This window comes from Archocentrus centrarchus, chromosome 20, assembly GCF_007364275.1.
Source record: "Archocentrus centrarchus isolate MPI-CPG fArcCen1 chromosome 20, fArcCen1, whole genome shotgun sequence".
Lineage (NCBI taxonomy): Eukaryota > Metazoa > Chordata > Actinopteri > Cichliformes > Cichlidae > Archocentrus > Archocentrus centrarchus.
The window spans coordinates 10,140,146-10,154,369 of NC_044365.1; the positions used below are offsets into that span (position 1 = coordinate 10,140,146).

The following is a 14,224-nucleotide window of genomic DNA, read 5'->3' on the forward strand; positions in this document are numbered from 1 at the left end:
ATTTCTCAAAGTCTCTCACAAGCTTGTGTTCCCGTCGCTTCTTCTCTCATAAATTGCAGTCTCATCACCTACCCTGCTTTAAGTGTTCTTAAAAAAGCTTCTTACTCCTTCAGCAGATGTTACATTTGAGGGTCTGTCTTACATAGTCAAGTCCTCATTGCAGTAACACTTCACGGCCTTGCACTGGTTGTATTTAGGTTGTACAGATCGAATATACAGAAATGTGCATAATATGTTGTAAATTTGCATCTCTTGAATTGTAAGTAGAGAAACATGTTGTGAGCTGTCTCTGTGGCTGGAATTTTCATATTGAAAAATATGTGTGGGTCCAACATGTGTTTCTTCACACAACAAGCACACAACAGGCAACTGCCCAGAACTTCTGAAAAGTTTTATTAAAGTCTTTGTTCTGTTCTTCTACAAGCTGTCCAGATCATAAAAGCTCTTCTTGGTTTTTGAGAGATTTAATGAGGGCAACTGTCACACAAACAACTTAGATTTTGCAAGTTCTTGTCTACTTTGAAGGCAATTGAGGATTAGAATGTTTTTAATCAAAAGATGATGGCTATGTTAATTTGAACGCTCCATCACAGTTTATTACGTTTCTTTGTTTCACAGTGTGCTGAGAGTCTTTGAACTGTTGGAGCTGAATCAGCAATCCAAGAAATGACTTTGGCCTGTATAAATGTGGCACATTGTTTCCTATGGTAATAGTGTTAGTGGTAGACAATACTTTTTCACTTTACACATACATTTTTCTGCCTTCCCAGTATGTGTTCTTGCAGAGGTGGCATTTTCAATTTATTGATAATTTGGATTTGTAACTGATAGTCTACCAGAAGATGTGAATGCAGCACTATAGACAAACCCTACTGCGACCATTACTGAAACCAACCAGCTGATCTATACCACAGCAGTGGTCCTTGATATTCTTGGCTATAAGATGAATGACAGCCACAAGGAGCAGTATCCTCCAGGGCAAAGAAGACCAGGAGCTAAGATCAAGGCAGAATGCAGAAAGATGTGATAAGGGTGCCTAAGAAGTACAACAAGCTGCCAAGTAAAAACTCATAGCCTTGGTTAACTGATTGAAGAGGTATACCAGAGACATAGAAGCCAGGAGACTAAACCAGATGAAGATAGAGCAATACTAGAAGAGTATATGAGAGAAGGATGCAATGCATGACAGCAATTCTCTGTGGTTGGTGGATCTAAGAGTAGACTACAGAAGCCTCTCTGAACAGGATCCAGTAACCACAGTGGCAGACATCTAAAAAAGATTCTCAAATATGAAGAGTTGGACAGTACCAGGCCCTGACATGACATTTCTGTACCTGGGAGCAGAAACAAAAAGAAACACCCAGAATGGCCGGACAGTTTTGATCCCCAAAGATCCACAGAAAGAACTGATCCCATTCGACAATTGGCCAACACAACATCTCGTCCTGTCAGGCATCCCATGTAGTGGCTAAGATGACCAGACAGATGGTTCATTACATGAGGAATTGGAAGAAACACCAGAGGAGCAAAACACCAGCTACTGAAAGATAGAAGTCACTTTAGACTTTAAGACCAAACTGACCAATCTGTGCACCGCCTGGATTGATTACAAGAAAACCTATGACTCAATGCCTCACACATGGATCTGGGAATGCCTAGAACTGTACAAGATCAACAGGACCCTAAGAGCCTTCATCAAGAACTCAATGGGAATGTGGAGAACAACACAAGACACTATGTGCAGGCTGTGCAGAGATACCCCTGTGACAATCCAGCACATAACAGCAAGGTGCAAGATGCTAGAAGGTAGGGCATAACACCATAACCAAGTAGTATACATAGTAGTATACATAGTATACAGGAACATCTGTGCCGAGTATGACCTGGAAGTCCTGAGATATGCCCCAAAGGTGGTTGAAAATGACCAGGGTAAGATACTGAAGGACTTCCAGATACAGACGGTCAAATGGGAGATGGCTAACCAACATGACATAGCAGTGGTGGACAAGCAAAGGAAGAAGGCCATAGTGATAGATGTAGCAATACTGAGTGATAGCGACATCAAGAAGAATTAACACGAGAAGCCAGAGAAATACCAAGGTGGAAGGTGAAGGTAACAGTGGTCCCCGTAGAAATTGGAACACCCGGGGCAATAACCTTCAAACTGGGGGAGTGGCTTTGGCAGATTCCAGACAGATCTCTGTCCAGAAGAGCACAGTGCTAGGAAGAACTCATATACTGCACAGGACCCTCAAGCTCCCAGGCCTCTGGTAGAGGAGCCAAGCCTGAAATGCAAACAAAGACTGCCTGCAGGGCAGGCAGGTTAGAACCCACTATCTGGCCAGGGCCTTTCCGTGTGGAGTTTGCATGCTCTCCCCATGTGTATGTGAGTTCCTTCCAGGTACTCCAGCTTCCTCCCACAGTCCAAAGACATGCAATTAGTGGGGTTAGTTTAATTGGTGATTCTAAATTGCCCATAGATGTGAATCTGAGAGTCTGTGTTATTCCTGCGACAGATTGGTGGCCTGTCCAGGGTGTACCCGAACTCTCTGTAAACCTTCAAAAGTGGAAGAGAATAGATGGATGGATGGATATACTGTGTGTGTGTGTGTGTGTGTGTGTGTGTGTGTGTGTGTGTGTGTGTGTGTGTGTGTGTGTGTGTGTGTGTGTGTGTGTGTGTGTGTGTGTGTGTGTGCGCGCGCACGCGTGTATGCCTCAGTTATGTTACAGTGCAGATGGGGAAAGCAGTACCAGCTGTGTCTCCAAATGTTATAGACTGCTATTTATAGAGAGAGCTGTTACAAAGAATAGAAAAATCATGAAATGATTTTATCAGCATATATCTGGCATCCATATAATATGTAGCTTCCCCTTCTGTAAGATTTTACTGAATGAGATCAACAGCAGGGGGTAAGAGGGAAGGAATAGGAAATTCTACAAACCATGAACCCATAATAACCTCACAAGAGCAGCTGAGTGTTTTTGTATGTTTGATGTTACGTCCCATAAGTTCCCTAAATAACTGCCTCCTCTTCTCTCTGACCTAACTGTGGAGTCCAAAAGTCCTGGTTTTCAGTCTACTAAAGCAGTTGATTTAGATGGATCACTATGCCTTTAGGTTCAGTGGAATGTACAACTGACCTCTGTGGTTCAGCTTTAAACTTTTGCGCACTTTGAGCTGTGTGGCAAATGCCTGAGAACAACTGCTTGGCAAAACTTGTGAGAAGAGTGCCTGCCTTTCCAGCTTATGCCTGAAGATGGAAGCACCACATCACATAGTGTGATCACAAGCTCTGCAATCCCTCAGACCAGCAGAGAAGAAGATGTTGAACGGCAAACAAGGCTAAATAATTTACCTGTTTCATAAAACGTCTGACATTCTGAACAAGATTTTCTTCCTCATTTGGAATAACTTTCTGCTCTTTTCTCACATGTTAGTTTTTGCCTCTTGTGATTCTTCATGTAGCTGCGTGCACTCTGTGCACCTTTAAGTGTGACTTTTGTATGCGTGGATAAATAAATGAACCAGCTGTTGAGTGTGATGATTGATGCATTATCCAGACTAACAAAGGAGGCCGGACAGATAATTCAATAAAAAAGATTAAGATGGTGCCCTGAAAGTGGTTATCTTTTTCAGTTTTCCAGATAGTAAAATACACTGCACACTTAGGCACAAATAAATTTAGCTTTGCACTAAAGAAAAATTTACCCATTACAGCGCTCATTCAGTATACCCATATCTGCACATGTATCCTTCAGACACGTGAACGCCCACCATAAGCAGCCACACATACACACACTGTAGGGTGAATTCACTCACAACACCCTGAAGCTCTCTAATACCCAGAGCCTCTCACACATGCTGCCTCTTAACACAAGCATCCTGTCACATCCAACTCCACAGTGGGATCCAAATGGAGCAATGGACGGCGCACGCGGCTCCCAGCAGCAAAGTGGCAGAAACCATCATCACCGTCTCCTGAAAATCTAACGGATAGAAGGAAAACTTGAGTTGGAAATTGACAGACTGGTTTAGTATGAAAATAAAAAACACAAAATTTAAGCATGCTGATACTTGTCACTGATCAGCCACTGATAGGGTATAATCACAACTGATCAAAAAGTCTTGGAGAATAAGATTTCAGCTATCCATTTTTTTCCCTTTATCCAATTCAGGGTCATGGGGTGGCTGGGGAATATTCCAGCTGCCATAGGCAGGTCACCAATCTGTCACAGAGATAATGCAGAGAGACAGACAACACAAATTTGCACCTATGGGCATTTTAGAATCTCCAATTAACCTAATCCCACTAAGTGCATGTCCTTGGACTGTGGGAGGAAGCCAGAGTACCTGGAGAGAACATGCAAACTCCACACAGAAAGGCCCCAGCCAGAGGGTGGCTCGAACCTGGGACCTTCTTGCTGTGAGGCAACAGTGCTGAGGACCACACTACCATACTGCCCAAGAATAAGGTTGCAGTACTAAAATCTCCCTGGTCCAGTGTATTATCAAGGACATTACAAATGTTCTATGATCACAGATGCAATGATGAACACAATTTTACATTCTTTTTTTTTTTTTTGTATTCCAGTTTTTAAATATTGCTTATGTCCATTTGTTTTCCAGGCTCTTCTAGCTTCATGTTCTCAGATTTTATTAAATGATAAACTTAAGAAGTCAAACTGTCCAATTTCAGTGTGGTTTCTAAGAGCTCTGCTGGTCCAATTAGTCTTTACAGGCCAAACAATGACAGGTAGGGTCACTTCCAAATTAGAAACAGAAAATGAGCAGGAGAGGTATTCAATGTAATGCTCTGAGAGGTTTCAGCCCCAATTAGGCAGCGCATGCAACTGAGCTCAGTTAGACTCCACTATAAGTGATTGTGTGAGTCATGTGGATTATAGGGGTGGGCAATATAGCCTCAGAATTATTTCGTTATATTTCAAAGAAATTTGCGATTGTAATTTTTCCAACAATATAGAAAAAAAGGTGAACAACTTTTTAACAGTGATTGCAGTTTGCAGGCGGCAATATTTCTTAGTGCAAACAAGTTACTGTCTATGAGAATGTGCTGCCTAATTCAAAGTGTGAGTCTATTACCACAAGTTGAGAGCAGCAGTGCAATAATAATGATGCAGCATAAAATGTGAAGTAGCCTAGGTAGTTTTTTTCCATTGAAATTTTAAATAAGAGTATACCATAAGTGCTCAAAACTTTAATTTAATGATAACTAAAGTAACTTACACTTTGTAACTCACATTATCATAATAAAATTGAAACTGAAAAATATTTTCTACCTGGAGCGTTGTATCTTGGGTCAGGCTTTTTAACCAGTTATTTAAAGCCTTCAGTTACCGCCGTGTAATTGAATCAGTAATTTCCATCCATCATTCACTCTTCCTGTCATATAGAGTGCAGCTAGAAGCGCATGAGCTCAGTGGTGTGTTTTTGCCTCAAGTGGTGAAACAAGTTTGTTGTTTCTACCTTTAGTATTAAAATTTTTTTTGTGCATATTTTGCAAAGTAATGTGCTTTGCTGGAAGTTGTTGAAGTAGCTGCCTTTTTAAGTACTAAATCATCATTCGAGGCACAGCTCTCGCGCTCAAACAAGCCTGGGTTTGTCTCGTGCTCTCTAGGGAACATAAACACATAGTGGTGCTACATCAATGGTATCGCAAATGACACTTTTATATCACGTAAAAATGTGTACTGGTATCATCACAGAATATATGATATGGCACAGCCCTAGTGGATAATATTATTTGCTTCCATTTCTAGCCTATTTGACAGTTTATTATTTAAATAAGAACAGATTGTATGTAAAGTACTCAAATGCATTACTCTGTTACATGACTAATTTAGTGCTCTAAAAGGGCATTGCAGAAACTCCTCACATTTTTCTGTAGCATTTCAATAAGTACCTCTGCACACATGCTGTACTTTATAGAGGAATATTGTGATGAATGACCAATGTTTAATAACCCACATGGGTGTCTCTCACTAACTCTGCAACATTTGAAAATTACCAGTGCTACTTATGTAGTAAGACAGAATGCCTGTGAGCCAATATAGTTACATAAATATATATTTCTTGGCACCTTGAATGCATGGATTTATGTAAGTGGAATCACAGACTCTAGCTCTTACAAATGTAATAACTTTTACACATATAAGAAGTGTTTTTAAAAAATGAGGCGACATTTGTGCAAGTTTATTGCCGAGCACCCTGGTGGAAAAACTGTGAGTGGAGTGACAAAAATAGTTTTAATTAAAATGATTTATTTGGTAAGTTTGCCTTTGCCAGTTTGTCACTGTGGGAAACCTTTGTGAATTCTGAGCTGTTCTCAAAGAGTACTCATACAGAGCACCGTATTCAGACACTTGTTATGCCGTTATAGACTTACATATCATAAACTGACTTTGTAGAAAACAAGAGGAGGAATTCTCTGTGGAAAAGGTGTGACCAGTATTGATGCAGTGTTGATGCTGTGCCTTGAAAGTGTACACCGTTCAAGCTTAACATTATGACCACTGAAAGGTGGTCATCATGTCACCTGTTAGTGGGTGGGTCATATTATGGAGCAAGTGAACATTTTGACCTCAAAGTTGATGTGTTAGAAGCAGGAAAAATGGGTGAGTGTAAGGATTTGAGTGAGTTTGATAAGGGTCAGAATGTAATGGCTGGTTCAGAGCAAACTGCAGCTCTTGTGGGGTGTTCCCAGTCTGCAGTGGTCAATATCTATCAAAAGTGGTCCAAGGAAGGAACAGTGGTGAACCAGCGACAGAGAAGGACAGAAAGGTGTTAGAATACACATACACAGTTTGTTGTGTGGGCCAGTCAGGATGCCCGTGCTGTCTCCTGTTCACTGCCTAAAGTGCCAACAATGGACACGTGTGCATTAAAACTGGACCACGGAGCAATGGAAGAAAGTGGTCTGTCTGATAAATCACCTTTTCTTTTACATCTCATGGATGGCTGGGTCTGTGTGCATCACTTACCTGGGGAACACCTGGCACCAGTATGCACTATGGGAAGAAGGCAAGCCAGCAGAAGCAGTGTGATGCTTTGGGCAATGTTCTGCTGGGAAAACTTGGGTGCTGAACATCTTCAGGGGTCTAGTGGAGTCCATGCCTTGATGGCTGTTTTGCCAGAAAAAGGGGGACCAACACAATATTAAGCAGGTGGTCATAATGTTATGCTTGACTGATGTAAATGTGTGTAGTACTGTAATATTGCATACATGTAGCATTTTCACATATTGCTTCTATACAATACAGTAAACCTGCTTGCACAGACGGAGAAAGTTGTGGGTTCAACAGCCTCTGATTTGGTAATATGTGCTACTGTAAAGTGGTCACAGCAGTGTTGTACATGTTTTTGGACTTTTACCATATAGCCTTGGGACTTCGCTCCTCATAATAATTTTATGCCATATTTGTCAGTGTCCTTTTTTGGTGGAATTAGCCTTACCTTGTGGATATTGCATATTACTTTGATGAGCAGAAAAATGGGATCCATCACTGATTCTAATTAGTTTTATAAATCCAATTATCAGAGACAGAGCTCCAGCACTCGTCCTCTATTGAGAGTTTCTAGATCCCCTGTAGGTTGATCTTTGACTTTGTGACTGATCTGAGTGAATCCATGGAAAACCAACTGGAGATTGTTTTTCTGGAGATTCACAAGATCACAATCACAAAAAATTGGTGTGTTTTATGTGTGATGACAGTCATTCAAAAACAACAGTGGAGGCTTCTTAGTGTAGATACCTGCTTAATTATTAAATTAACAAAAACCAGAGACTGTTTCTTCAAATGAAGAAGAAACTGAAGGAATTCCTCAGTGGAAAATATATTTTCCCTCTTCTCTCAGCTGAATTTGATTTACCAAATATCATCACTGGCATTGGTAAACCAATGCCAATGATACAGCAATAAACAAATGGTGTATCCCATTAACTGCCAAGACTTCCCACATAGGTCTGTGTGACAAACCATCTGGAGGGTCAAGGTTAGTTTAGGCAGTTAGTTGTCCAGCAACTGGATGATTTTTTTCACAAAAACTTCTGTGATTGAACATATTATCTTCTATATTTTGTATTGGTCCACACATTATTAGTATTATTATTATAACCTTTATTTAACCAGGTTTGTCCCATTGAGATCCAAGATCTCTTTTGCAAGAGAGACCTGGCCAAGGGGTTGATGCATATGCCAGTGCATCAACCCTATTTTCTAACATTGGCTTTAATAATTGTCAGCTTAAAGTCCCACGACAGCTGAGACTCCAGTCACCAGTGGCAACCCAGTTACAGAAGGTGAAATACTTCAGAGTTGGATGCTTGTGCTATATAAACTACTGCAATGTTGCAGTAGAGCTTTAATAATGCATCAGAAAAAAGTGCCGCAAACTTAAAACTATGTTTTGTTCGAAGATTATAAGTATAACAGGGACTTTGATCATTTTCCCTGCATGCCACTGCTGTGTTTGTTGGTGTACACTTCAGAAAAGCTGCTGTGGCTGCAGTCCCCATTATTCCATTAATTGAATTCCCCATTAGTCAAAGTCTGATGATACATATTTGCATAGAGTCATGAGTATGCATGAGCTTTCTAAATAGTGTATGACATAAATGATTCAAAAGCAGGTATTTTTAGTAGGGCCACATGTTTTTTGCGTACCACAGAGGGGGGAGGCTCAAATGTGGCACTGCAGTTGTTTTGGTGAGAGATGTGCCTCTGGCAAAGACCTGCAGCAGGGTTATGACCGTTAAATAGGACAGAAGGGTTTCATCTTCTCCAAATTAAAATGTGTTACTGAGCTATATGTTTCTCTTTTAGGCTGTGAGTGCTTTCAGTGACATCTGCAGGTGTTAGTTATTTATACTATAGCTAGTTTTCGGTTGGAATAATAGTGATAGCCATTATAAAACATTTTAAAGTGAATAGTCCTTCTGCATATACTGTATACATCAATCTACCATCACCACTTTGACAAACCATAATCCGAGGATAAGTGTGCTGTATAGGGCAGCAATTAAAAGAAAAAGAATTTTGAACGTCTATATACAAGTCAAAATTACATCTGTAGTTTTTGCAGTAAAAAAGACCTATATTCTTCAATAGTTACAGTAATCCTGTGAACCGATTTTTGCCACACATATTCTATACATTATTCCTCAGCTGAGAGAAGTTAGTTGTGCACCAAGAACACAAATGAAGTAGGGTTTAGTAAGGCAGTTTGCAGTTTTGACCGCATCCAGTGGCTCTAATAATCCTTCTCCTGTTTACCTGTACAACATTCATGCATTCAAATTGCCCTATTTCTTCTTGATTTGGGTTATCTTTATCATTTGGGAGCAGTTTTTACATTCTAACATGGTAATATTTGGGTGAGAAATGCACATGTCTTGGAGAGCTGGTATCTGGCTCTGTCAGTTAAATGGGCTGGAATAGAGTCTGGAAGCATGTGGCGCACTCAACCTGCAGGATTGTAATTTAGCCACACGCTCAGTGGCTCTGCCTCAATGCCTCAAATTGATAGAGTACTTCCAACGTGTGAGTTTTGTGACCCGCAAAGAAGCATGTTGTCACTGTCTTGAAGAACATGAATCAAACAAAAGAATTGCCTCCAAACCTATCCTGGTGTGAGGAGTGAGTGACAAGTTTCTCTAAGTGTGTAACTGTAGATGTTGTTTTGCATTTATTGCCTGTGGGACTCACACCAAGAGTTTAGGATTGGCTTCCATCCACTGATTAACTTTCACTTATCCAAACTTGGGTTGCAGTGGCAGCAGACTAAGCAGACTAACATATTCTTCTCCCCAGCCACACTTTTGAGGTTCTCATGGGGGCATCCTGAGATGTTCCCTCTCCAGCAAGTTCTGGTTCTACCTCTCCTCCCTTCCTGAGCTGCTGAATAGCTTGCCAGAACTTCGATGAGGCTTACCAAAGGTCCTCCATGGCCTCCCCTAAAATCCTTCCACACCTGTGTTTTTGCTTATTCTGAATAGATCATCTTTAGTAGCCGCTTAATCACCTGATCATAGTCTTAAGATAGAAAATTAATCAATAAATAAACAGAGTTTGAATTTGAAATGGCCTATTGCATTGACACCTTCTGCTAAAATTGATCTTTCCACTTAAGTGAACCTAATTAATGCCACAGCTTAATTGAACCTGTGTGCCTTTTTTCTGCCATCTCTGAAATATTTAGGAGGATCAATTGACCAGTGGTAATTACAGACCTGTTATGAGCTCTTTGTCACTTCCTGTCAGATATTTGAGAAACAGTGAGTCTAACTGTTATCCTGTTTTGTTGTAATTAATCCATTAATTATCGCTGGAGCAGGAGCAGAGTGTCATAAGTGACTTTGAGAATGTTGTCCCTGCTTAACAAATGTGCTCATTCTCGGGCACATAATCTATATGGGAGTAATCTATTTTCCCCTCCTGCTGGTGAGAGCCACCCCATTCAAACAACATTAGAGAGACATTGATTTGGCTATTTGTAACGCTCTATAAAACATTAGCTGGTTTCAAGTAGCTCCTGGTGTGTCTTTGAAACAACACGATGACACACTTCATGGGGAAAATTTTGAATCAATTTTAAGGTGAGAAGGAAAATCTTCCACAAGGTGCACTGATCATTGGACTTATTTTTGCTGTTTGAGTAGAACAATCTGGTATTTCTGCAACTGTAAAGTTTCACATGCTTTAATAAGTATGTTACATTTTTTGAATTGTTAAGCTTTGGGTTTAAATTAGACAATCAAAGAATGATAAAATATGAAAATGTAATGTTTTAGTCCAGAAAATACAGCAAAGATATCATTATCAGCCGGATCCGTTCCCGTTTGGCTGTTTCTGCTCAGCAGGGATTGGCTAACTGAATCTGTGCAACTCTAATTCACACCCAGGCAGGAGAGCTTCTCAATCTGTTTTCACTCTGATTGAATGTCTTTTACCTTTGTTGGCAGGCTACCTTTGTCTTCATCTCTCTCTCTCTCTCACACACACACACATACAATATCAAGCTTTGAAAACCAGGTGGCATGACAGAGGAAGTGTTAAAGAAGGTTCAGAGCAACTTGGAGACAGAGAAAGTGGGAGACCAAAGTGATACAGGGACGGAGAGAGTTGGTGGAAAGTGAAAGGAAACACTAGGGAAGAAAGGTAAGACAAAGCAGACTGTTGAAAGGAAAGGAACAATGGAACTCAAGGATTAAAGGGAGGAAACTAGGCATGGAATCAAGACATTACAAAAAAAAGCAGGAGAGAAGGAGAAGAAATGCATAAGAGAAAGAACATGGGCCACATCGCATTAATAAATCCAGGAATCCATCAATCTTTGTATGAGGCAGCCCGTGAAAATGCTACAGTGTTGAGTTTGAAGATGTTTGGATGAGCAGTTCTCCACAAGAGCCTGTTGGTTATGCTCATAAACACAATTGAAATTGAAATACATGAAAAAAATTTGTTCTCAAAGTCTGGCTAAAAATTATTTTTGTTATAAATTTAGGAATGGAGCAAATCCGACAAGCTAGTTCAGGCAGAGAACTTGAGCTGCGCTCTGTCATGCACATGTAACTCTGCTCATGTCATATACCAAACATATCCTCCAAATTTGACAGTCTGTTTAAGCAGCACAGCTCTCCCTACTAAATGTCAGTGCAGCAGTGCCTGCTGTTCCAACTCGTCCACCACCCACCAACCCACCTGTAGGCTCTGGGGCTCTCTACTGATCACTCCCCAACTTATATGTATTTGTGGGACGTGATGAACTCTGAGCTTGGATGCCAATCTCTAACTGTATTCTGATTCTGTGATCAGTCAGTTCAAACATGATATGTCTCACTGAACTACCAGATTCCTGCATGTGTGGTAATTTGGGAACAACTGTAAGTTACAGCCAAGCCACCCACCACCAACTTGGTGGAAAACACTGCAGTAAGATACATTCACACTTAGAAAAAGAGTGCTTTTACCACATCCAACTCAGTCTCTGGTGGTTATGTCAAATGTGAGTTTCTGTTGGCTTGTTTCGCAGCTGCCACTCAGCAGTGGCTCTGCTCACATCTCGCTTTTTATGTTAATTAACTTCAACACACACACACACACACACACACACACACACACACACACACACACACACACACACACACACACACACACACACACACACACACACACACACACACACACGTCCTCTTTTCAAAACATTGCTGTTATCTTGTTATCTGCATGTGAGACATTTGCAGGACATATCTAAAGTGTAGGTATTCCACAATGTCAGAGTTTAATTTCAAAGCACATTCTCTGTTTCACCTTTCACCTCTTCTTATTTCTCCACAAATCCTCATCATACTTCACACTCATCCTCCCTTCCTTACTGCCTCTGTCATTTCTGTCACTTCTCCTCCCATTATTTTTCCCCTTCCTGTTCTTTATCTCTGCTTTTTTTTCCCACCTTTTTGATCTGTACTCTCCCCTTTCTGTTCTCTTCTCTTCTGCTTTTTGTCCGTATGACCCATTTCCTTGGCCCTGGCCCCATTAATCACAGAGTTGTGGGCTTGGCCTGCCCGCCGCCCTGCCTGGCTGCCCTTCTTCATCATAGTAGGTAATTGAATCAGAGAGGGCTCAAGGTCCCGACAATAAGCAACCATTGATTAGTCCGTCATTTACCCTGCTTACGTATGACCTAGTTACTTTTTTGACTTGGATGCAATAGCTGGTTTGGTGTGAATATCTGTCTGATGGCTGAGATCTATCTATATTTGCCAGAGCAAATGGCTGTCTGACAAGAAAAGTTGCTCTTCTGTTTTGTGCTATGGAAAGTGAATGGATCTGTAATCTGGATGTTGCAAAACAAGGTGGATTAGCTGCATGATAGAGGAAGGGAGGACGGTACGGTTTTGAGGCAGAGGGGCATGCTAAATACTAATGGAAGAATGCACAAAAGCATAAAGAAATTAAAAAGAAGAAAATGAAGGTATAAACAGACTTTTTGCATCTTGGAGTAGAAGAGCTTAAACTACATGAATTGTGCGTGAAAAATGACTTCTGCACTCTTAATCGTGCTTTAGTTGCTATGAGCAGATTTGCTGTTGTGTGAGTATCCTGTGTGTGTGTGTGTGTGTGTGTGTGTGTGTGTGTGTGTGTGTGTGTGTGTGTGTGTGTGTTGGGGGGGGGGGGGGGGGGGGGGGTTAATGCATTGTCAGTAGCAATGTTAACATTTTGCTACATTTCAGTTCATGAAGGACAATTTTTCACCTCCATTAAAGTACTGTGATATAACCCTTATACACTTAAGTCCAATCGCTGTGCTACATTAACTAACACTAAGGCTGCAGAGGCCTTGTTCCAGCTATTGGTCTTTCTTTAAGACCACAGAAGGGGAGAAACAACACTTCAAAAATATTAGGTCTGCCAGCTGATTCTATCAGTTAGGCTCCCTGTGTCACCAGACCCCACAGTTTGTAAGATAAGAATAACAAATAGCAGCCAAGATCGTATGAACACCTTCAAATGACGGCAAATGTTTCCCCAAGAAAGAAGGATTTTACAGCCTTAAAGCCCCAGATATTTTTCTGTGATCATAGCAGCTTTAAATTGCTGTTAAGATGTAAGTTTTAAAGCTTTGTGGAAAAATAAAACAGTTCTGGGAAAAGCTGATACAGTCTGTGTTGCTTTGAGGAGCCCACTGTCCAAAGCCTAGATCTATGCCGGCATTGTGTGTGTGTGTGTGTGTGTGTGTGTGTGTGTGTGTGTGTGTGTGTGTGTGTGTGTGTGTGTGTGTGTGTGTGTGTGTGTGTGTGTTTGTGTAGACTAAAATAGAAAAATAGACATTGTTCCATGTGTCTTCTTTTTTATTTCTGCAAATTTAAATCTCAAGCTGTTGGGAATCTTCTGTTTTGCATAAGACTCACCCAGTTTTATGCCTTACACAATCGATTTTGCTCATGAACCCACTTGGGAGATGGCTGCATCCAGTTGGAGTTAGTGAGGTAGTCGGAGACCCGCCTCGGACCAATTCATCAAAGGGCGTGGAGGGGGCAGGGCGGGGCAAGAGAATGGGCTCATCTCGGGAGGCAGTCGAGTGAACCGAGGAAGGCACCAAGGTGCTCTGTCACTGACACACAGGCATAACACAGTGCCGTCGGTAGCTGCTTCCCTTATTTTCTACTGTGTAATATCACTACAGTAAAATCTATTTATGCAGTTT

The 14,224-nt window shown here is 41.0% G+C and overlaps 1 protein-coding gene across 1 annotated transcript in view; it reads left to right on the forward strand.

Moving 5' to 3' along the window:
* The window catches only part of kcnh2b (potassium voltage-gated channel, subfamily H (eag-related), member 2b), a 241,070-nt gene that overhangs the window by 123,439 nt on the left and 103,407 nt on the right, over window positions 1–14,224 (forward strand). The window lies entirely within an intron of this gene.